Source organism: Magnolia sinica, chromosome 13, assembly GCF_029962835.1.
Source record: "Magnolia sinica isolate HGM2019 chromosome 13, MsV1, whole genome shotgun sequence".
NCBI classification, from domain to species: domain Eukaryota; kingdom Viridiplantae; phylum Streptophyta; class Magnoliopsida; order Magnoliales; family Magnoliaceae; genus Magnolia; species Magnolia sinica.
Genome location: NC_080585.1, coordinates 34828005 through 34851524, shown reverse-complemented (window position 1 = coordinate 34851524; position 23520 = coordinate 34828005). Strand labels below are relative to the sequence as shown.

The 23520-nt window shown below is 43.0% G+C and overlaps 1 pseudogene; it reads right to left on the bottom strand.

The window, feature by feature from the left end:
• Nucleotides 1-5989: 5989 nt before the first annotated feature.
• LOC131224224 (uncharacterized) lies at nucleotides 5990-7871 on the bottom strand (annotated as a pseudogene).
• Nucleotides 7872-23520: the final 15649 nt, after the last annotated feature.

The window sequence follows — 23520 nt, the reverse complement described above, 5'->3', positions numbered from 1 at the left end:
GAGAGAAAGTGAGAGAGAAGTTGGTGAATCATCTTAGATTCTTTCCTGTTCTTCTTCATCCTTAAACCTCCACTTTTGAATCGTTATTCCGGCGATTCTAAGTTCATTCTTGGGTAAGTTAACCTAACCCTAATCTGTTTTAGAGCTTAGAATAGTCTGTGTGTTGTAGTAGCTCATTTCTATCCTTGTCTTAGGTTATCTTGTCGCCGTTGACGATGACATATCGTCTGAATCAGTTCGGTGTTCTATTTCTGGTTTAAGGTGCAGACTTTAATTGTATCGGTTATGGTTTTCAAGGCTTTCAATGCCAGTGAATGGTTTATTCTTGCTATGGATGAGATTTCACATGCTAAATGCTATGTTTATTTTGCATTCTTGATATGCATGTGTTATATTGAGATTTGTGTATTCTATGTGTATGTAGGAAGTACCGTATACGTATAAAATATGAACGTGTACTTGCCATGATTATCTGTCGTGTACTTATGCTAATTGTATGTGCGACAACTCCTTGGCAAAAGGAATTGTCCAAATGTGTGTATTCCAACATACGTCATGTATGTTGTACTACGTAGTCTAAGTGTTTGTAGAAATGTCTGAATGGTTTAAAGTGCAATATACTATCCTATTTGCGGGTGTTGAGAAGTGATTCTCAACTCTCTTCTTAGTGTGTATGATTTCCTACAAGCAAGTCACATTCTTGGTTGTTTAATTTCAAGCATTACTTATGTGTAAATCCATGTTGAGTTGATATTCTTCAAATGCTCACATACTACATGATTCGAATTGTTGTTCCATTACTATTCTAAATTGTTGATATCAATATCTGTTGTAGTGGAATGTGTTTGGGACTATGGAATAGTCCAGGAAATCGGTAATCGACCTTGAGTTCATGGCTGAGGTTGCTTTCACCACGTAAGACGTGATTAGACGAACCCGAGTCGTATTAGAGTTGTCGACAGTGGTTTGGCCACACGGAGTGTTTGCGCACTCTATGTCGTTCAACCCAACGTGCACTCCTGCTAGTCGAGTTCGTCAAGTAACCCGATTGTCCGATGTATATTCACCATGTATGGACGCTATTGTTTAAATCTAGGGTACCAAACTTACCGATGAAATCCCATTAACCATTGTACCTGAATCCGCTAAGACTCATGAGCCGGACATAGTGGTATGGGACACCGTGGTCAAGCTGTCGGCCTACACTGGGGTGACGAACCTCCCCGTAGTGACCAGTGAGCAACTAAACTCGTGAGCCGATTATGGTGGTATGGGACACTATATTCGTGCTGTCGGCCTACATTGATTGGTGACGAGCCCTTTGTAGTGACCTCGAGCATACCTGGATACCGCATTGAGGTGACGAGCCTTATTGTAGTAACGAAGGTATGATAGGCGTGCATTGATTGGTGACGAGCCCTTTGCAACGACCTAAAACCATATGATCGTATGAGATTGTCTAGGACTGACGACCCTAGAATGGATCACTGTTTAGAAATTGATATGAGGAAGGTACCTTAGCTTCCCAATCCTGCTGTATGAAAAGGACTAATAACAACTTGGTAATCATATTCATGCATTGCATTGCATGTGCCTAGAAGAGGTGGAGCACTTGAGATGATGTCATGCGTAACGTAAGATGAAGATGCTGAGGGTGTATAAGCGAGGGCACGCATCATTTTACATACATCCTTGCACTAACAAGAGTACTTAGGACATGTTTGATTGTTCTGCTTTATCATTACTGCTTGATTGAATTGATAACATGTTAACCTTTGCTTTATTGTTCCACTGAGTTGATCACTCACTCCCACGTTCTGGGACAGTGTTTAAACACCCACCAGACTGTGTCTTAGATGCAGATGTTGATGCGACCCCTGAGGCAGAGCAGGAGTTCGAGGATGATGAGGCTGCATTTTCTTTCATGTAGTTTTCAGGCGGGTTCTAGTGAGCCATGTCCTGATGGGTAGGGATTCTGGATTTTCTTTTGGGAATAGATAATGTCATTTGATACTTGTAATTTTGATAGTAACACTCGTAAGTTTGACCTGGTATGTATATGTATTTCAGGGATTTGCACATGTACACATATATTTCTTTAAGTCTTCCGCTTGCGTTCTTCACTTATCCCTGAATTATGTTTGCAGTTTGGCTTAATCTATTCCATATTTTATGCACTCATACAGACAACATACATCCATCATTCAATATGTTGCATAAGTGATGTTTTGAAACTCGGGAGCTGAGTTATGCTCGACCCTCGAATTTCAGGGCGTTACAGTTTACCCCTTCTGCTATAGCCATAGTTCGACAACAGGTAAGGAATTTGAGATCAGCATCAGTTGGAACCTTAACAAGGAATATGCAAAAACACTTGCAAAACTAGGAGATGCTATAGGATAAGATGACGGATAGTGTTAAGGAGAACCACCCACCAGAATACAGGTAGGGTTCGGCTGGAAACAGGGCGGAGGTGTTTGTGAGTGGTGGTAACAATGTTGGAAGACACCTGTAAGATAAGGAACAACTTCACGAGAGGTTGTCTGTTGGTGGAAAGGAGAACCAATCACCAGAATTCAGGATTGAGGTGACTGTGAGTGGATGTAATACTGTTGAAGTTGGTGCAGCAACAGAATGCAGAGCTGACCCTAGATGGTGAACAAATTCAGCTCAAAATATAGAATCTGAAGGGAGAAAAAAGGTGAATGAGAGAGCCGAACTGGAGGTTGGCTTATCTCCATATTTTTCATCTATTATCAAAACAGTTAGCTACTCAAATACAAATTAGGATGGTGATTATGGAAGCCCGGTGACAATTCAATATAAGGAGCAAGAACAGGAATAAGATACAGAACTGGGGGGTGAATTTGAGTGGGATATTCAAAATCAGGATTTGGCGGACCAGTGGCTGCAGGAGGAATAAAAGGTGTTTAATGTGGACAAATCAGCGAAGAAGATAAGACGACACAGAATCTTATATGCTAAAGGAAACCGGGCATCTAGGCTTCGCAGGTTAAAGAGAAGGGCCGTAATTACTGGGTGTATCATAGATGGATAAGATCATGGTGTGGAATGTTCGTGGAATAGGCAATAAAAGGTCCTTAAGGACTACTAAAAGGATTCTCAGAATTCATGATCCTTGGATTATGGCTCTGCTTGAACCTATGATTGGTGATGAAAAAAGAGTGCGAACTGGCCTAGCGTTGGGTTTTCACTCATCATTCTCAAATAGTGATGAGGGTGGCAAGATTTGGCTGTTTTATAAGTCCCTTGCTTCTTGTTCGATAGTGTTTAAATCTAACCAATGTTTATCAGTAGTGGCATCATTGCAGAATTGTTCTTCCTAGTTATATATAACTTTTACCTATGCCAGATGTGCTTGGGTATTGAGGAGATCTCTCTGGTCAGACCTGGCCTCCCTATTGGCCTCGATGCAGGACCCCTGGGCAGTCTGTGGGGATTTTAATGCAATAGTTGTTGATTCAGAAAGAAGCTGTAGGGCAGCAGACATTGCTTCTTCTACAAAATTTTCTAATGCAATCAATTCTGCGGGCCTTCTAGACGCAGGCTTTTCAAGTAATAGGTCCGCCTGGAGTAACAATCAGTCAGGTACTTCTCGGGTATGGGCGAGGTTAGACTGGGTTCTCATCAACATGAGATGGTCCACGTTATTCCCTCATTTCCAAGTTTCCCATTTTCCTCGCATTCATTCGCACCATGTTCTGCTCCTCTTGTCTTTCCCACAAACGTCGTATGGTGGTCCGAAACTATTCCGTTTCCAACGAATGTGGACCCAACATGAGGATTTTCTTACTGTGGTCAGGTCATCATGGTACAAGGTGGAGTCTACTCATCTAGTATACAATGTGCTTTCTAAACTTAAATACGTGAAACATGATCTGAAAATTTGGCACAAAGAGGTGTTTGGAAACATTTTTGAGTAGATAAAGGTGGTGGAGTGTCTCGCGGTTGAGATAGAGGATCAAATTCAGGTTGTATCAGGTTCGAATAAGCAGATAGTCAGTTTGTAGCAGCTACTCAACTCAAATTCAGCCCGGTTAGCATCATTGGAGTTTATGTAGTAAATCTTCTGAAAGCAAAAATCGAGGGTAGACTGGCTGATAGAGGGGGAAAAAATACCAAGTTCTTTCATGTTACGGTTATAGAAAGGCAAAGAAGAGCAATCATCAGTCAGGTGGAACTGGAATTAGGTCAAATTGCAGCAGGATAAGTAGACTTAAAGGCAGCAGTGGTGGCCTATTTTCGGCACAAAAAATTGTCAGATAGATCAGGACCTGCTTAAATGCATTCCTCAAACGGTCACGCAGGCCCAAAATGACATGTTGATGGTGATCCCTACATTGTTGGAGGTCCACTCGACACTTCATTCCATCCCAAAAGGCAGTGCGGTTGGGCCTGATGGCTTCTCAGCCAGTTTTTTTGTGTCTTGCTGGGAGGTGGTGGGGCAAGACATTCATAGGATCGTCTCCTTTTTCTTTCAAGGAGGAAAGCTTCCCAAGTCAGTTATGTCTTCAATTATTTGCTTAATTCTGAAGTCAACTTCTCCTACAAGGTTCTCCAATTATCGTCCAATCACTTTGTGCAACTGCTTGTACAAAATTTTCTCCAAGATAGTTGCTTCTAGGCTTAGTCAGATTCTACTGCTGTTGATTTCGCCATAACAGGGGACATTTGTTCCAGGCCATTTGATAGTAGAGAATATGGCATTAACTCAAGAGCTATTTAGGGATTTAAATAGGCTAGTCCATGAGGGAAACATTATCTTGACGTTAAACATGGATAAAGCATATGACAGGGTAAATTGGGTCTTTCTGAAGCAGGTTTTGAATCGGTTTGGATTCAGTAGGCCTTGGATTGAGTTGGTGGAAAAATGTTAGACGAATAGTTGGTTTTCTATTCTTATAAATGGAGAGATGGCGGGCTTTTTTAAATCTTCAAGGGGTTTGAGGCAGGGAGATCTAATCTCTCAAAGCTTATTCATTCTCTCAGCAGAGGTTCTTAGTAAAGGTCTCAAAAGTACGATAAACCGTCAGGTTTGCCAGCCATTTGCATTAGGTAGAGGGTAACCAACGATCTCGCATTTGTTATATGCTGACGATACCTTAATTTTCACAAATGGGAGCAAGTCCTCGCTCCAAAAGATTAAGAAATTCCTGAACTCCTTCCAAGCTTCCTCAGGCCAAAGTATAAATCTGATAAAACGTTCCTTCTACTCTTCAAGGAAGCTGCCAAGTGCTAGAATCAGAACAATCGAAGAAATCCTCAATTTTGGGAAAATCGTCAGCTTTCTCTTATCTGGGAGTTCCTATGGCGGATGGTAGGCTAAAAGTTAGTGCGTTTAAGCCACTAGTTGATAGAGTAGTGGAGCGCATTAATGGGTGGAAGGCCCGTCTGTTATCCTAAGCCGGGAGAGTTGTCCTCGTGAAGAACGTCCTGTCAGGTATTTCATTCCACTCTATGGTGGCTGTCCATATTCCTTATTAGGTGTTGAAATCAATTGAGAGACACATGGTGAATTTTTTCTAGGGCTGGTCAGAAGGGAAACAAAAGTGTCACTGGAAGAATTGAAATTTGCTAGCTTCGCCAAAGGAGGAGGGGGGAATGGGTTTTAGAAAGCTTGAGGAAATTATGAGAGCTTTTCGCCTTAAGATGGCATGGACAATTAAATTTGGGAAGAAGGAAAATGTTTGGACGTCTTTCAGGATGGCTAAGTATCACCACGACTTGTCTCCAGGTGCATTGGACAGATCAAGGCGACTATCTTCTCCCCTGTGGAAGCGAATAGGTGCAGTGAAATGTAATTTTTGGAAGGCAAATTGGACTAGCCTGGGTCCTCTGGAGCTGGCTGAAGCAGAGGTGCCGGAAGGTTTACAGGAAGCTCAGGTGTGTCAGGTGCTAGGACCATTTGGTCCTCTCCCCCCCTCAGTTGCTTTACTTCTCCTTCCTTAGAGCGCTATTCATCACGTTTTTAGGCCAAGTATTGTATCTCAGAGGAAACTGACTTGCCAATTTGGCCTTTCACACTTTCAGGGGAATTCTCAGTTAAGTCAGCGTGGTCAATGAGCAGGGTCCCAGGTCCGGGCTGGAGCTGGACACGATGGGAATGGCATGCTAAATTGCCACCCAAAATCTCACTTTTTGTCTGGAGGGTCCTTCAAAAAGTGATCCCGGTGGATAGTGCAGTTCAATCCTAGGGTGTCCAGCTAGCATCCAGATGTGTTTGTTGTGCCCTTTAGGAATCCTAGTCCTACGACATCAAGACTCTGCTTTACCTGTTCGTCACTAGCAGCTTGGCGCAGAGAGTATGGTTGGTTATTGGCAGCTGGTTTGCAATTAGTGTAATGGCAGCAACTTCGGTCAAGGCAAGGCTATCTTAGTGGTGGGCGGTTGTCTCATCCAAGCAGGAAAAATCAGCGACCCAAATGCTTATTTCATGCATTATTATCTGGGAGATATGGAAAGCACACAATGCTACAGTTTTTGATAGTTTGTTGGTTTCATGTGATCAAGTTATAGCCAAAATCAGGTGGTGGGTCGTACTACTCAACAGATCTTGCAGCAAAGGATGTGCGCCTGGGGCAGGGTGGATAGATAAGACAAGGATAGGAGGTGTCTCGCTACTTAACACTAGACCTAGCTGCCAAGCAGTAGTGATTAAATGGGAGAGGCCATCGTCGGGATGGGTCAAAATTAATATAGATGGGTTGGTCAGAGGAAATCCAGGAAGATCGGGAGGGGGTGGAATCTGTAGAGGGGAGAAGGGTGATTTCCTTTTTGCATTTTCAGCAGGTTATGGTGTTGCATCTAACACCGTTGTAGAACTTCGTGCGGTGCATGACGGCCTTTCACTCGGAATACAAAGGGGTTTTCGTCAAATCATTCTAGAATCAGATTTTAGACTGGTTGTAGATTTGCCTAATGGAGTGGCTAAACTGGGTTGGAAATGGAAGGCGTGGTTATATAGGATACATCAGCTATAGAGAAGAGGCAGAATCAGATTTGTGCATGTCCTGAGGGAAGGGAACTTGCCCGCGGATTTTATGGCCTGGTTAGGGAGTGCTTCTCAATCTTGTGCTTAGTTCAATCAGCAATCAGAGCTTTCACATCAGGTCAGAGGCTCTATCTTCTTAGATAAGGTTGGGTTGGGATCGATTAAGGTGGTGTGATTCTCTTTACTATTTTTTTTTTTTTGTAATTATTTGGTGCTTTCCATGATGGGCCCCCTGTTTTATGTATAGGGGTGCCCATATGTATAGGTGGTGATTTTTTGAAATGATCAATGACATACACAGTTTTTTTTTTTAAAGGCGAAATGGTCTGTGGCCCATAGATGAACTACTTCTCAAAATTGCATAGTTTGGCCAGTTTACTGAAACAAACTACTCAGCTGCCACTTTTGATTTCCCATACATATTTACAGGAACCACTTCATCCTCTTCCTTGTAAAAGGATTTTACCCCTTCATAAACTTGATCAGTTGAGAGATGAATTAGAAGCGTATCACAATCGCCAAAACTGGACAACCATTTTATAAGAGAAGAAGGTACATTAATAGTCATAGCAGCTGTGGGGTCCACTTCACAGACACAAGGGATGGAGAGGGCCGAACAGTTAACAACGATGTGAGGCTGACCGAATTTGTTGGAGATGGAATCGGATCCATGGCCCGTTTGGAGGTCTACGTGGAAGGAGAGCGCTGGAGAAATCACATTTAGGAGCGTTTAGAGAGGACTTGAATGACGGGTGAATGCCAGATTGTACGGTTTCTGATCTACGACTGAAAATGCCTACAGCAGGTGCTGGCCCAGGTAGCCGATGCCTCCCACGACTAGCACTCGCTTCCGAGACATCTTTGTCACATGTAGAGATGATGATGAGTAATGCTCTCGACTCTATCTCTCTCATGTTTTCTTTCTTTCTTTCAACCCTGGCTAGCAGGAGTAGCTCCAACATGACCAAATAGCGCCCCGACTCAAGGTGACTCAGTGCAGCTTGGACGAGGAAGATGTTCAACTATAATGGCAGATGGAAACTCGGTGGGCTTTTCTCTGTATTCCATTGCTAGTGGATTGTCTAGCTTAGCTCTAAGGAGCTTGGGGAAGCTTTAGACCGAAGCTTGAGTGGGATTTTATCAGTGGGTTGGAAGGAAGAGGTTTGCGAGTGGTTTTTCGCTCGCAACCGCAAGAAGGAAGGAGGGGTGTTAGGATCTGTGTTTTTAGGGCTTCCTTGCGAAAGAAGGGAGTATAATGGATGACTGGGATTTGTTATAAGCTAGGGTTTTCACTTTTGGCAACCCTAGACGAAAGAAATGTAAGTCCCTCTATTTATAGATGTGCACATCCAATCCGTGTAAGCAGTAACATCGGCTGAGATTACACCCCTTGAAGGCTTGTAAAAGCACCTATAGATGGCCAGGATGGAGAGAAATGAAAGCACGCGGATTGCCAACATGGAAAACAGAAAGAGAAATAGAGAGATTTTCCATTTTTTTGCAATGGGTGTGCTATATAGTCTGATTTACTGCTGAGATTGTGTGCACATGTGTGCGATCCGTGGGGTGAAATTGGTCATGGATTGTAGGGTTTTTGGTCCTCTTTAAGATGGGTGGTTCAGATCGACTATTTAGGGTGTGATGGTGGGCCACAGTTCATCGAGTAGGGACCCTGTCTGACCGTCTGTTTTGGCGAAAAGAATTCAAAAGGAGGGAGAAAACCTCCATTTTTTTTTTGTTGTATCGGTCAGACCCAATATGACTAGACTCCTTGGTCCAATGCATGGCGGGTGTGCACCAACCGTGTGCACACACCACACAAAAGTGGGGTCCACAATGTTGGTATTTGGAATCTGACTCGTTCATAAGATTCTATGGGCCCATGTCTGACTCGACCCAGTTGGTGGGTCCCATGACAATACGCATCCTTCATTTCTAACACGGTTTGTGGAAGGATTCCCTACTTATAGAAAATCTTGGCATCATGGAAGCCTTCCCAATTTTTTTTGAGTGTCTTAGTTGGAGTAGGATCTCCCTCCAATGGAGAGTGAATGACTTTGATTTTTTTTTTCCTTTGGTTTAGGAGTTTGGTTCGGCAAATAGAGTATGTGGGGTTCACTTTTGGTGATCTTTTGGGTTATCAACTCCGTTTATCTGTCTTATAAGGTCAGGTTAGGTCAAGGGCCAAAATATGAGGTGGAGCTGAGTTTTGGATGGGCCACATGATCAGTCGGGGTCCCGGTGGTGCTCACTATAAGGCCCGTATCCTAGACCGTTTCGTAGGCTTTAGCGGTCGTCCCAGTCGAATTCCGGTGACCCAAGATCTGTTACCGGCATTTGCACGCAATCCTGAGTCATGTCACGTATATCAGAGTCGGCGCGACTCGAGACTTGTACCCTTGCAATCGCGCTGACGCCACGTCTCGTGCGCTGAGGCGATACCTGAGCCAGAAGATGTGGGCCCGCATTCAGTTCGAGGAAAATGCCGCACATTATAATCCCAAGAGAAATATCCCATCAATCAATCTCATCAATCACCTCTCATGTCAAGTACAAAACCCATTCCCCAAGCAATCCCAAAGTCAAAGCAACCCATCCCTCACATGTCAAAGTACACATCACCCATCACTCACCTTTTTACCCATCACCCTCTTACATCACTCACACCTCTCTCTCTCATCTCTCTCTCTCTCATTTCCTCCCAAGCAACCCACGTCCAAGCAAGCTCCATGAGAGAGAGCTTTGTGTGGCGCACTTTCTATCTCCCATCTCCACCATCCAAGTTTCATCTCAATCGTTGGAATTGTTTCTTTGGAGCTCTAGCATGCTTTGGCGGAAGGAGGAGAAGATCATAGGTGGGTGATTTTATTATTTGATTTTATGATTTGAGGGCCCACATATGTGGGACCCATCTTGATATATGCATATGTAGGGAGGGCCCATAGTGGCGGGGTCCCTCCCCTCTCACGATTGTCTCTCTATCTCTCTCTCTTCCCTCTCCCTCTTGATGTGCGGCCCACTCGATGCGTGTGACATATCCATGCCATCCATCACCGTGGAGCCCACCATGATGTGTGTGTTGCATCCAAACCATCCAACGGTGGGACCCCAACTGGCTGACTGACATCAGTAAGTTTTGTGGGTCCCATGTGATACATGTGTTATATCTAAACCGTTCAAATGGAGGGACCCATCTGCTAACAACAGTCAGTAAGTTCTGTGGGTCCCACGTGATTGTATGTGTTATATTACCATGTTGTCCAGCAGCTGAGGACCCCACTGTGATGTATGTGTATATCCACACTTTTCATCCATTTTCCTTGGACGTGGGCCACCTCACATGTGTGGCTCATGTGAGGGTGGGGCCGACCTACATGTAAGTGTTATATCCAGCCGTCCATCAAGGGACACTGGACGTGGCTAACAGTGGAGTCCGTGGACTGACAGTGGGTGTGGCTACCAGTGGAGTGTGAACTAATGGTGGAGTGTACTAGCAGGCTTACAAAAAGAAACAAAAATTAATATTATATTAATATATATGTTATGTACGATATATGGTGGTGGGTCGTACGTGGGACTCACCTGCACTGCCTAACGCAGGTAGCTACTAGCTGTCGTATTGACATCAGTAGGGTCTGTGGGACCCCATCCACATCGTCCATCCATTTGGATGGGCAACACCATGATGCATGTGTATGATCCAATCCGTCCAGGGCCTGGACATAGTTGGGACCCACCCACGTGTGGGGCCACACCTTGATGTATGTAGCTATCCAGGCCGTGGATGGCCTGAACGTTGATATTATAAATATATTATTATATTATAATATATACAATAAAATATAAATATATATATATAATACTATATATGGTGGGTCCCACATGGGGATCCACCTGCTGCTATGGTATATATATAATATAATATATATTATAAATATAAATGGTGTGGTGGGCCTTTTGTGGGACGCACCTCTGTCCTTCATCTGCAGCAGGGTTGCACGTGTAGCAGCTATATAACTACACTCTATTGACGTCAGCAAGGTCTGCAGGACCTATTGCACGTGTGGGTGTAATCCACACCGTAAAGCTATGTGGACCCCATCGCTAGCTGCTGTACATACGGCAGCAAGTTCCGTGGGTCCCGCCTTTCCATCCACGCCGTCTATCTATAGGACCCACCATATGTATGTGTTGTATCCAACTGGCCAACCATTTAAGATATCATTTTATGGCATGAGTATAAGGATGAGTCAGATCTAAAGTTCAAGTGGATCCCACCATTTAAATAGTGGATAGTGACATCCACCATTCAAACTTCTAAGGGCCACAGTGGTTTCCAATTAAGCTGATGTTTGTTTGTGCTTCATTTATCTCTATGTTAACTTATGAATAGGTCGGATCTCACAAATAGATAAGGGTGAGCCTGATTTGATACATATAAGGCCCATTGGTGTGGCCTATTTGATATACATGAAATACATTGGTGCGACCCGTTGATGTGGCCCACTTGATGTTTATGAGGCCCATTGGTACAACCCGTTGATGCGGCCCACTTGATGTTTATGAGGCCCATTAGTACGACCCGTTGATGCGGCCCACTTGACATTTATGAGGCCCATTGGTGCGTCCCATTGATGCGGCCCACTTGATGTTTATGAGGCCCATTGGTGCGACCCGTTGATGTGGCTCACTTGATATATACGAGGCCCATTGTGATGTATTTTTGGCCCATTGTGATATATTTCTAGCCCATATGATGAGGCCCATTGTGATGTATTTCCGCCCCAGTTAGTAAGGCGCAATGAGATGTATTTTTCGGCCCATATATTGCGGCCCATTTGACACATACGGGGCCCATGTATTATGGCCCATTGTGATGTACATGAGGACCATAAGTGAGGCCCTTATGCGAGGCCCTTGAGTGAGGCCCATGGTGATGTATATTAGGCCCTTGTGTGAGGCCATGGCCACTATACATATGGCTCTATGTGGACCACTCCTTGGGAGCAATGTTGGTTAGATGTCCACATTGATGGGCAATGATGGTTGGATGTCCACATTGTGACCTTCCCTTAGGCCTTATTAGGCCCATTCTCATCATTCTCTTAGTGGGTTAACCCTAATCAGTGGGCCCCATTCACTATAGACGGATGGCTCCGTGCTATTGGATTTGATAGAACCACGGCCGAGGGTCGATCTTTATATTATGGTTGATCGACTGTTCATCTATTAACCCCACCTTATTTATCGGCCGATTTTGATTTGTCGAGGCCGATTCTGATTTGTCGAGGCTGATTGTATAAGCTGATTCTGATTGTCGAGGCCGAGTATCGAGGCCAATTTCGAGTGTCGATTCTGATTGTTAAGGCCAATTTTGATTGCCGAGGCCGATTTCGATTGTCGAGGCTGATTGTCGAGACCTATGTGATGTATATGCGACCCGTAGTTGAGGCCCATTGTGATGTGTATTCGGCCTGTGTGATGTATATATGGCCTATATTTGAGGCCCATTGTGATGTGTATTTAGCCCGTGTTTAAGGCCCAATGTGATGTACATGAGGCCTATGTGATGAGGCCCATTGTAATGCATTTGAGGGCTAGGTGATGGAGCCCATTGTGATGTATGTTAGGCCCATGTGAAAGGCTTATCGTGATGTGTATTAAGCTCTTGAGTGAGGCCCATGGTGTTGTATATTTAGCCCTTGTGTGAGGCCATGGGTCCACTATATGTTTGACCCTATGTGGGCCACTCCTTAGGGGCAATGTTGGTTAAATGTCCACATTATCGATGCTGATTATCGGTGCTGGTTACCGATTATGAGTACGTGACAGCATAGTATCACGATACATGCCCATATGCATCATTTGCATGTTTGTTATGAGATGTGGTTGACCAGTGCATATGTCATTTGGCATGTTGTTATGAGACACCCTGATTGGCGGAGATTGTCTCACATGAGTACACGGTATGCACATGATTGATGCATGACTGGATTGTATGACTCATGTATCTTGCATTGTATGTTGTGATTACTGTACGCCCTAGCGACATCAGGGTCGTAGCCTCCATAGATATTTCATGTATGGCCAGATGAGACACCGAAAATCTGTTCTACATGGAGTGCTGTAGATATCCCTGGGTGAAAGTCCCTAATCCGTCTTGGTTCCAAAGGTTGCTCCAACGTTTAGACCGAGTGGATGCATGAGCGCATGAGGGCCACATACCGTTAGGCCGCGTCTCCCACTGTGTCGTGGTCAGTTGGAACGGGTTACGGCCTTACCTGCCTGAGAGGAGGGAAAAATGCTAGGCTGAGTCTGTCCAGCTCGAGGAATGGGTCAGCTATTGACGAGCCGGGCCAGATATTGGCAGGCAGATAGTGAGGTCTCTTCCATTCACCTTTTTGCATGTGATGGGGCGGTAATCTGGTTTGGAGTTTAATAGACCCCAGTGATTTTCCAAAGAGGAACCGTACTGATATGTGGACTTATTGAGTAGGATTTGCATACTCATGTATTCATTTCATTCACTATCCACTTGGGCTGGTGGTACGTAACTAATTGTGGTGTACCTTCGTATGGCCAGGATTTTGATTGGGCGCGCGCCTAACCTGAGATCATGAGTTTACCATATTGAGTCTGACTATCCAAATTTGGGTATGAGACTGGTTTGGATAGAAGTCCCTTATGATGGACCCCATAGCCTGCGATACTACGTACTATCATCCCGACTTCACACTCCAGCTTGGTCATTTTATTCGCATCGCATATTGCATTGCATCCTCAGCACATAATATTTGGCTTACTGTCTTCGCATTGCATAGTTGATCTACAATATTTCCTCAGTATATGATATTGGTTATCATATTTTTGCATCGCATAGCCTGTATAAGGCTGATGGTATTTATGGGCCTATGAGCATGTTTTCGCATTATTCTGATATTGTTTGATTTATGGGCCTATCAGTATTTTCACTTACTTTGATTACTCTGATATTACTTACTTGGCACTTACCTTGTGCACACACTTTCACCACCCACTAAGCTTTCTATAAGCTTAGGATCAATAGATGCATGCAGGTGGCGTTAGGTTGTAGCAGCATTGAGCTTGGAGCATGCAGCGAACTTATGGAGATTTTTGACATATGTATTTCCCTTTCAATATTGTATTCAACTGTTTATATTAGTAGATATGTGATGATGATGTTGCCTTTATGATTTGGGTATACTTGTGGTTATGCTTATTACGAGATAAATGAACACTGAAAAAATCTCCTTATAGAATCCCAGGATCAGAATCTGGCGTATAGGCGCTGGGAGCCGAGAATGGGGTACTACAGAGGCTGTCGGCACCGGATTCAGCTATCGGAGTTCTTGTGAGTCCGATCTCTGGGTTTGGGGCATGATAGAAGTTGGTATCAAAGCAAAACTTGGGAATACCTAAAGATAACATCACATATCTACTGATAGGTACCCTGCACTCTAGGATTATTGAGAACTTAGAATGGTTAGATCCCCGAGTTCGAATAACCTAGAGCTTTTCTAATATAGCTCCCTACCGTTGAGATTATGAGGCTGCATGGTATTCTGGCTTCGATCGTTTCTGATCCAGGATCTAAGGTTTGGTAGAGTCACCAAAGTGTTGATGATGCGTCTTGGGAAGGCAAGGTGGATATTAGAGAGCGATATCTTCATCCTTTTGTAGATTGATTGAGCCTTGACACATGTACTTGATGATTTTTCTCTTCCCTTGTCTGTTCTGTAAATTTTGAGGATGAAATTTTTATTAGGTGGGGGAGAGCTGTAAGGCCTGTATCCTAGACCGTACCATTCCGTAAGCTTTGGCAGTCTTCCCGGTCGAATTCTGGTGACCCGTGATCTGTTACCGGCATTTGTGCGCAATCCTGAGTCATGTCTCGTATATCAGAGTCGGCACGACTCGAGACTTATACCCTTACGACCGTGTCGTTACCGTGTCTCGCGCGCTGAGGCGATACTAGGGCTAGAAGATGTGGGCCCACGTTCAGTTCGAGGAAAACGCCGCACGTTGCAATCCCAAGAGAAATATCCCATCAATCAACTCTCATGTCAAGTATAAAACCCCATCCCCAAGCAACCCCAAAGTCAAAGCAACCCATCCCTCACAAGTCAAAGCACACATCACCCATCACTCATCTTTTTACCCATCACCCTCTTACATCACTCACACCTCTCTCTCTCATTTCCTCCCAAGCAACCCACGTCCAAGCAAGCTCCATGAGAGAAAGCTTTGTGTGGCGCACTTTCTATCTCCCATCTCCACCATCCAATTTTCATCTCAACCGTTGGAATTGTTCCTTTGGAGCTCTAGCATGCTTTGGCGAAAGGAGGGGAAGATCATAGGTGGGTGATTTTATTACTTGATTTTGTGATTTGAGAGCCCACATATGTGGAACCCATCTAGATATATGCATGTGTAGGGAGGGCCCATAGTGGCGGGGTCCCTCCCCTCTCACGATTGTCTCTCTTTCTCTCTCTCTCTCTCTCTCTCTCTTCCCTCTCCCTCTTGATGTGCGGCCCACCCGATGCGTGTGACATATCCATGCCATCCATCACCGTGGAGCCCACCATGATGCGTGTGTTGCATCCAAACCATCCAACGGTGGGACCCCAACCGACTGACTGACGTCAGTAAGTTTTGTGGGTCCCATGTGATACATGTGTTATATCTAAACCGTCCAAATGGAGGGACCCATCTACTGACAACAGTCAGCAAGTTCTGTGGGTCCCACGTGATTGTATGTGTTGTATTACCACGCTGTCCAACAGCTGAGGACCCCACTGTGATGTATGTGTATATCCACACTTTCTGTCCATTTTCCTTGGATGTGGATATAAGGCCGTGGATGGCATAAACGTTGATTTATAAATAAATTATTATATTATAATATATACAATATATATATATGGTGGGTTCCCATGTGGGACCCACCTGCTATGATATTATATATATATATATATATATATATATATAATACTATATATGGTGGGTCCCACGTGGGGACCCACCTGCTGTTGTGGTATATATATATATATAATATAATATATATTATATATATAAATGGTGTGGTGGGCCCTATGGGACCCACCTCTGCCCTTCATCTGCAGCAGGGCTGCACGTGCAGCAACTATATAACTGCACTCTATTGACGTCAGCAAGGTCTGCAGGACCTGCTGCATGTGTGGCTGTAATCCACACCTTCCAGCTATGTGGACCCCACCGCTAGCTGCTGTACGTACAACAACAAATTCTGTAAGTCTCGTCTGTTCCATCCACGCTGTCTATCTATGAGACCCACCATGATGTATGTGTTGTATCCAACCGGCCAACCATTTGAGATATCATTTTATGGCATGAGTACAAGGATGAGTCAGATCTAAAGTTCAAGTGGACCCCATCATTTAAATAGTGGATAGTGACATCCACCGTTCAAACTTCTAAGGGCCACAGTGGTTTCCAATTAAGCTGATATTTGTTTTCACTTCATTTATCTCTATGTTAACTTATGAATAGATCAGATCTTAAAAATACATAAGGGTGGGCCTGATTTGATACATATAAGGCCCATTGGTGCGGCCTATTTGATATACATGAAACACATTGGTGTGACCCGTTGATGCGGCCCACTTGATGTTTATGAGGCCCATTGGTGTGACCCGTTGATGCGGCCCACTTGATATTTATGAGGTCCATTGGTGCAACTCCTTGATGTGGCCCACTTAACGTTTATAAGGTCCATTGGTGTGACCCGTTGTTGCAGCCCACTTGATGTTTATGAGGCCCATTGGTGCGACCCGTTGATGCGGCCCACTTGATGTTTATGAGGCCCATTGGTGTGACCCTTTGATGCGGCCCACTTGATGTATACGAGGCCCATTGTGATGTATTTTCAACCCATTTAGTAAGGCCCATTGTGATATATTTCTAACCCATATGATGAGGCCCATTTTGTAAGGCCCAATGAGATATATTTTCTGGCCCATATATTGCGGCCCATTTGACACATACGGGGCCCATGTATTATGGCCCATTGTGATGTACATGAGGACCATGAGTGAGGCCCTTATGTGTGGCTCTTGAGTGAGGCCCATGGTGATGTATATTTAGCCCTTGTCTGAGGTCATGGGCCACTATTCCTATGGCTCTATGTGGGCCACTCTTTGGGAGCAATGTTGATTAGATGTCCACATTGATGAGCAATGATGGTTGGATGTCCACATTGTGACCTTCCCTTAGGCCTTGTTAGGCCCATTCTCATCATTCTCTTAGTGGGTTAACCCTAATCAGTGGGCCCCATTCACTATAGACGGATGGCTCCGTGCTATCGGATTTGATATAACCATGGCCGAGGGCCGATCATTCATCTATTGACCCCGCCTTGTTTATAGGCAGATTCTGATTCGTCGAAGCCGATTATATAGGCCGATTCTGTTTGTCTAGGCTGAGTATCGAGGCCGATTCTGATTTGTCGAGGCCGATTGTATAAGCCGATTCTGATTGACGAGGCCGAGTATCGAGGTCGATTCCGAGTGTCGATTCCGATTGTTGAGGCCGATTTTGATTGTCGAGGCCGATTTCGATTACTGAGGCTGATTGTCGAGACCTATGTGATGTATATACGGCCCGTAGTTGAGGCCCCTTGTGATGTGTATTTGGCCTGTGTGATGTATATGCGGCTTGTATTTAGCCCATTGTGATATGTATTTAGCCTGTGTTTAAGGCCTAATGTGATGTATATGAGGCCTATGTGATGAGGCCCATTGTGATGCATTTGAGGGCTAGGTGATGGAACCCAATGTGATGTATGTTAGGCCCATGTGAAAGGCCCATCGTGATGTGTATTAAGTTATTGAGTGAGACCCATGGTGTTGTAGATTTTGCCCTTGTGTGAGGCCATGGGTCCACTATATGTTTGACCCTATATGGGTCACTTCTTGAGGGTAATGTTGGTTAAATGTCCACATTGTCGAGGCTGATTGTCAGTGCTAATTATTGATACTGATTATGAGTATGTGACAACATAGCATCATGATACATGCTCATATGCATCATCTGCATGTTTGTTATGAGATGTGGTTGACCATTGCATATGTCATTTGACATGTTGTTATAAGACTCCCTAATAGGCAGAAATTGTCTCACATGAGTACACGATATGCACAAGATTGATGCATGATTGAATTGTATGACTCATGCATCTTGCATTGTGTGTTGTGATTACTGTACGCCCTAACAACATCAGGGTCGTAGCCTCCACAGGTATTTCATGTATGGCTAGATGGGATACCGAGAATCTGTTCTACATGGGGTTCTATAGATATCCCTGGGTGAAAGTTCCTAAACCCTCTTGGTTCCAAAGGTTGCTCCAACGTCTAGACTGAGTGGATGCATGAGCGTATGAGGGCCGTATACCGTTAGGCCGCATCTCCCACTGTGTCGTGGTAGGTTGGAAGGGGGTACGACTTTACCTGCTCGAGAGGATAGGGCAATGCTATGCTGAGTCTGACCAGCTCGAGGAATGAGTTTGGTATCGACGAGCCGGGCCCGATATTGGTAGGCAGATAGTGAGGTCTCTTTCACTCACCTTGTTGCGCGCGATGGGGTGGCAATCTGGTTTAGAGTGTAATAGACCCCGGTGATTTCCCAAAGAGGAACCGTACTGATATGTGGACTTATTAAGTAGGAGTTGTATACTCATGCATTCATTTCATTTACTATCCACTCGGGCTGGTGGTATGCAACTAATTGTTGTGTACCTTCGTATGGCCAAGATTTCAGTTGGGCGCACGATTAACCTGAGATTAGGAGTTTACCACATTGAGTCTGACTATCTAAATTTAGGTATAAGACTGGTTTGGATAGAAGTCCCTTATAATGAACCCCATAGCCTGCGATACCACATACTATCATCCCGACTTCACACTCCAGCTTGGTCATTTCATTCACATCGCATATTGCATTGCATCCTCAGCACATAATATTTGGCTTACTGTCTTTGCATTGCATAGCTGATCTACATTGTTTCTTCAGTATATGATATTGGTTATTATATTTTTGCATCGTATAGCCTATATAAGGCTGATGGTATTTATGGGCCTATCAGCATGTTTTTACATTATTCTAATATTGTATGATTTATGGGCTCGTCAGTATTTTCGCTTACTCTAATTACTCTGATATTGCTTACTTGGCACTTAACTTGTGCACACACTTTCATCACCCACTAAGCTTTCTATAAGCTTATGCACGATAGATGCATGCAAGTGGTGTTAGGTTGTAGCAACATTGTGCTTGGAGCATGCAGCGGACTTATGGAGCTTTGATTTTTGATATATGTTGTATTCAACTGTTTATATTAGTGGATATGTGATGATGATGTTGCCTTTATGATTTGGGTATACTTGTGGTTATGCTTATTATGAGATAAATGTACACTGGAAAATCCTCCTTGTAGGATCCTAGGATCGGAATCTGGCGTATAGGCGCTAGGAGCCGAGAATGGGGTATTACGAAGGTTGTCGACACCGGATTCGGCGATCGGGGTTCTTGTGAGTCCGATGTCTGGGTTTGGGGCGTGACCCTCACCACTTAAAACCATCACTCTTACTTACATTAGATTATTCGAATTGTGTGGGCCCCCTTGCGATGATTTCTCAAAGAATCCACTCCATCTGTCCGGTTTGTTACATCATTTTAGGAGATGGTGTCAAAATTGAAATAATTCCATTAATGAGGTGGCCCACAGGGTCCAACTGAGTCTCAAAAATATTCACCATTGAAAACTTAATTGGAATTCTCGTCCGCACAGTGCCATGCACATGTTATCCTGTTATTTACAAATTTACCCATTATTTTGTCCAAACTTCCGCCGTCCGTAACTCACGATTCCCCTGTCCAAATGTGATGAGATTTGGCGAGTGGCCTTTATTTTCCGTGCTCTTTTCGTTGCCCAAATTTGAGCCTTGTTGTAACACCCCGTACTTTCCTGTACTCGGGTGTTACAGTATAACCAAAGTTAGCATAAATACAAGCCAGGCTTAAGTAAACACTTACGTTCATCCTAGTTTAAATCTGACCGTCGAAGGTAATCCCTATCCACATGTCACACCACCCAGTAGTCAAATAACATATACCAAGTATAACATTTTATCTGGTTATTATATTATAAATTTTTCACAAACCTGGATCAAAAGATTATGGATGTATTTATTTATCAAATGAATAATGCATGAAAATGCATTGTAATAGAGTGATATGTATGTATTTAATGTATATAGGATATTATGAAAATAATATTATAATAAATAAACATAATGAATAATAATTTCACAACATAAAATCAAATTATAAATAACAATGTAGCATTGAATATGTTTTATGAGTATGTATATAAAAATCATTAGATACTTTAATAGAATTATATATAATTTAACAATGTTATCAAATACAAATATAATTTTTATTAAATATGATATTGAACAATCTTCAATTCCTTTATATGTATAATATGATATTGTATATTACAGATTATATATATTAATGAATGCGTGAACAACATCATGTAATTAGTAGTATGCTAATATTAAAAATTATAGTTATATATATGTATGAGATTTTAAACTAGGAGGAAGAAGCTCCATTTTCAGAAACGTCATTGATGGCTGTCGTCTTCCCCGATGGTTTTCTTCATTCAATGGTGTTGTTGGTGCCACTGGACCAAGTCCATGATCATTTCAGCCGTCTGCGAAGAGGAAGAGTGAAGAAAGGAGGAAGATAGGAAGAAGTAGAAAGAGGAAAAGATGGGGTGGTGCAGCTGTTGCATCGCATCACCATGGCCGGCTCATCCAGGCTGAGTTGAGCAGGGCCCACTACCGCTGTCAGGTCTATAACAGATAAAGGATGAGAAGGAGGGAGAAGAGAGTGAGATGAAGGAGGAGAGTTCGAGATTCAATGTGGGGTGGTGTTGCACTCCTATCGAAATGCAGGGACTCCTGCACCAGCTTGACTCCAACTAAGTCATGGACTCGATCAGGCTTAGCCAGCTCGAGTCCTGACCTTGCTGGTCGCTACAACGGAAGAAGAGAAGAAAGAGGGTGAGGGAGAAGAAAAAAAAGGAAGATAGGAGGTTGAGAAAGAGGAGAAGCTGAAAGAGAGAGAAGAGAAGAAGAAGAGGAATGGAGGTTGATGAGTTGACTTAGTGAGTCGACTCATTGAGTTAATGATGGGATGCCACAATGCAAACTCGGGTCGCCCACAACTAGTAGATCATCCTCGACTATCTACTTATCAGACCAAATCCTAACACAAGCACCACTCGTCAGGTAGTTCTCTCAACTGAGTTCGAACCAACTGAGTTGACTTGGTAAGTCGATCCCTTTTTCCTAGCTATTTCCTGATACCTTAGTACTGCCTATAGTCAGCTTGTGCCGATTATTCGCTAAAAAGTTTACCTATCTTTACTAAGATGGAACCATTGCACGTAGTCACATCGGGTCGACTCGCTAATGCAAGCGAATAAGTGTTACATGGTTCTTAGATAGTGAAGGAAAGACAAGGGATAATTGACTCATATAATGATTCGTTTGGTTTATTTTCATAATTGGTTCTACTATAGTTATTACAATTATTAATCATGTTTAGCTATTAGCGGGTTATATATGCTAGTGTTAGCTATGATAAATGAATTTCAACCATTAAATGTTAGATATTGGTATTTATCTACCACTCCTAGGTATTATCATTGATACTAGATCACACTATTCGTTACCATCAAGATAATTATTTTGCCACCTTAGCTAATATTAACACTAGTGTTAACAAATGTTTTATAATTACTAAAATAACATTAAGATTTATTTGCATAACAATTAGGATTCAAACCCTAAACATCTAGCCTAAACCTAAACTCTATGATAAAATCTAAAACCTAAGATGAAAACCCTAAGTTCTACACTAAAACCCTAAAAGATAACCCTAGGCTATGATCTTAAACCCTAGGTATTATGTAGAACTTGGATCTAATTGTACATCCTGATTTATGATAGGATTTGATTTTAAGGGAGCATGCATTCCTTAGCAATGCGGGTAGGCGATGCAAAATATAAGGTGATGATTTCTTCCCCTTGAGCTTTCCACTTTCCTATTAGTTTAAGTTATAGTCTTTATTTTAATTTATAAATGATATCTCTATTTCATAGTCGCATATGTTAAATTGTTGGAATTGAATTGCTATATTACATGCTTAATGTTTATCCTGTATATTTAATTCATGCTATTGGATTACTCGTGGATTGCTTGTGGGATTTAAACTGGTACATTAGTGAAAAACCCCCACTTATAAATGTACACCCATACTTGGGATATAACTCGATTGATTTGGTTGTAATGAACCTTTGACTTAGTGGTTATTGAGTGGTGGGGTGATTTGAATATTGATGTGGGCCTACCATCCAGGGGTTGTGTCCAAGTGGTTTTTAAGGATGGTCTTTATTGAATGGTTTCGATATAGCCCTATGTGGTGTTGTTTTGAAATTTGCCCTATATGGGTTCGATGTTTTATTTTGTACAACCATGCGGTGGTAAGCCCCATATACTGAATATGATTGGCCACTAGTCAATTGGGATCCATTAAATATCCTAAGGTGGTAGCCTCATGAGCCATGGATGGTGGAATGGGACACTATGCCTGAGCTGTTGGCCTACGATGGGCTCTAAGCTCCCTATAGTGACCTTTGAGCTTATTAAACCTGCTAGTTGTGAACGAACTAATAACGATTGGGCTAATCATGCATTTTTATAGCATATGCTCTTTTCCGAGTGATTAAATTCTCCTTGGGCGATCTATACTTTATGGTCCTTTCAGGGTGATTAAATTCTCCTTGGGTGATCTATGGTCTTTACCAGGTGATTAAATTCTCCTTGAGTGATCTATATTTTATGGTCTTTTTCGGGTGATTAAATTCTCCTTGGGCGATCTATATATTATGGTCTTTTCCAGAAGTTGGTTCTCCTCAGGAGTACTTTTGTGTATTTTTTCTGGTGACTAGTTCACCTAGGGTGACCGTTTATTTTGATAGCGGGATGTGCATCCCCAGGTCGATGATGCATTCACGCATCCATACATTTAATAAGACTACATCATGTATTGTTTTGTATGCCTTGCCATATTTTTATAATTATGCTTACCTAATGCGACGGTGTGTAATCTTGAGAGGAGTTCACACTGAGTTGGCCACTCATCCATCAAATAAATATAACCGTACAGGTAGTACAGGTGACTCAAGTAATTTTTAGGTTCGGGCTGATGAGGAGCCGTTATGATGATCAAGGATACGTGGTTGTACCTGTCAAGGAAGCTGCGCGACCTTGAGGCTTTCGTTATATATTTCCTTTATATTTCTTATGTATGTAAATCTTGTAATTCTTAATGTGGAGACATTGGTTTGTATAAGTCATTATGAGCACTCTCTTGT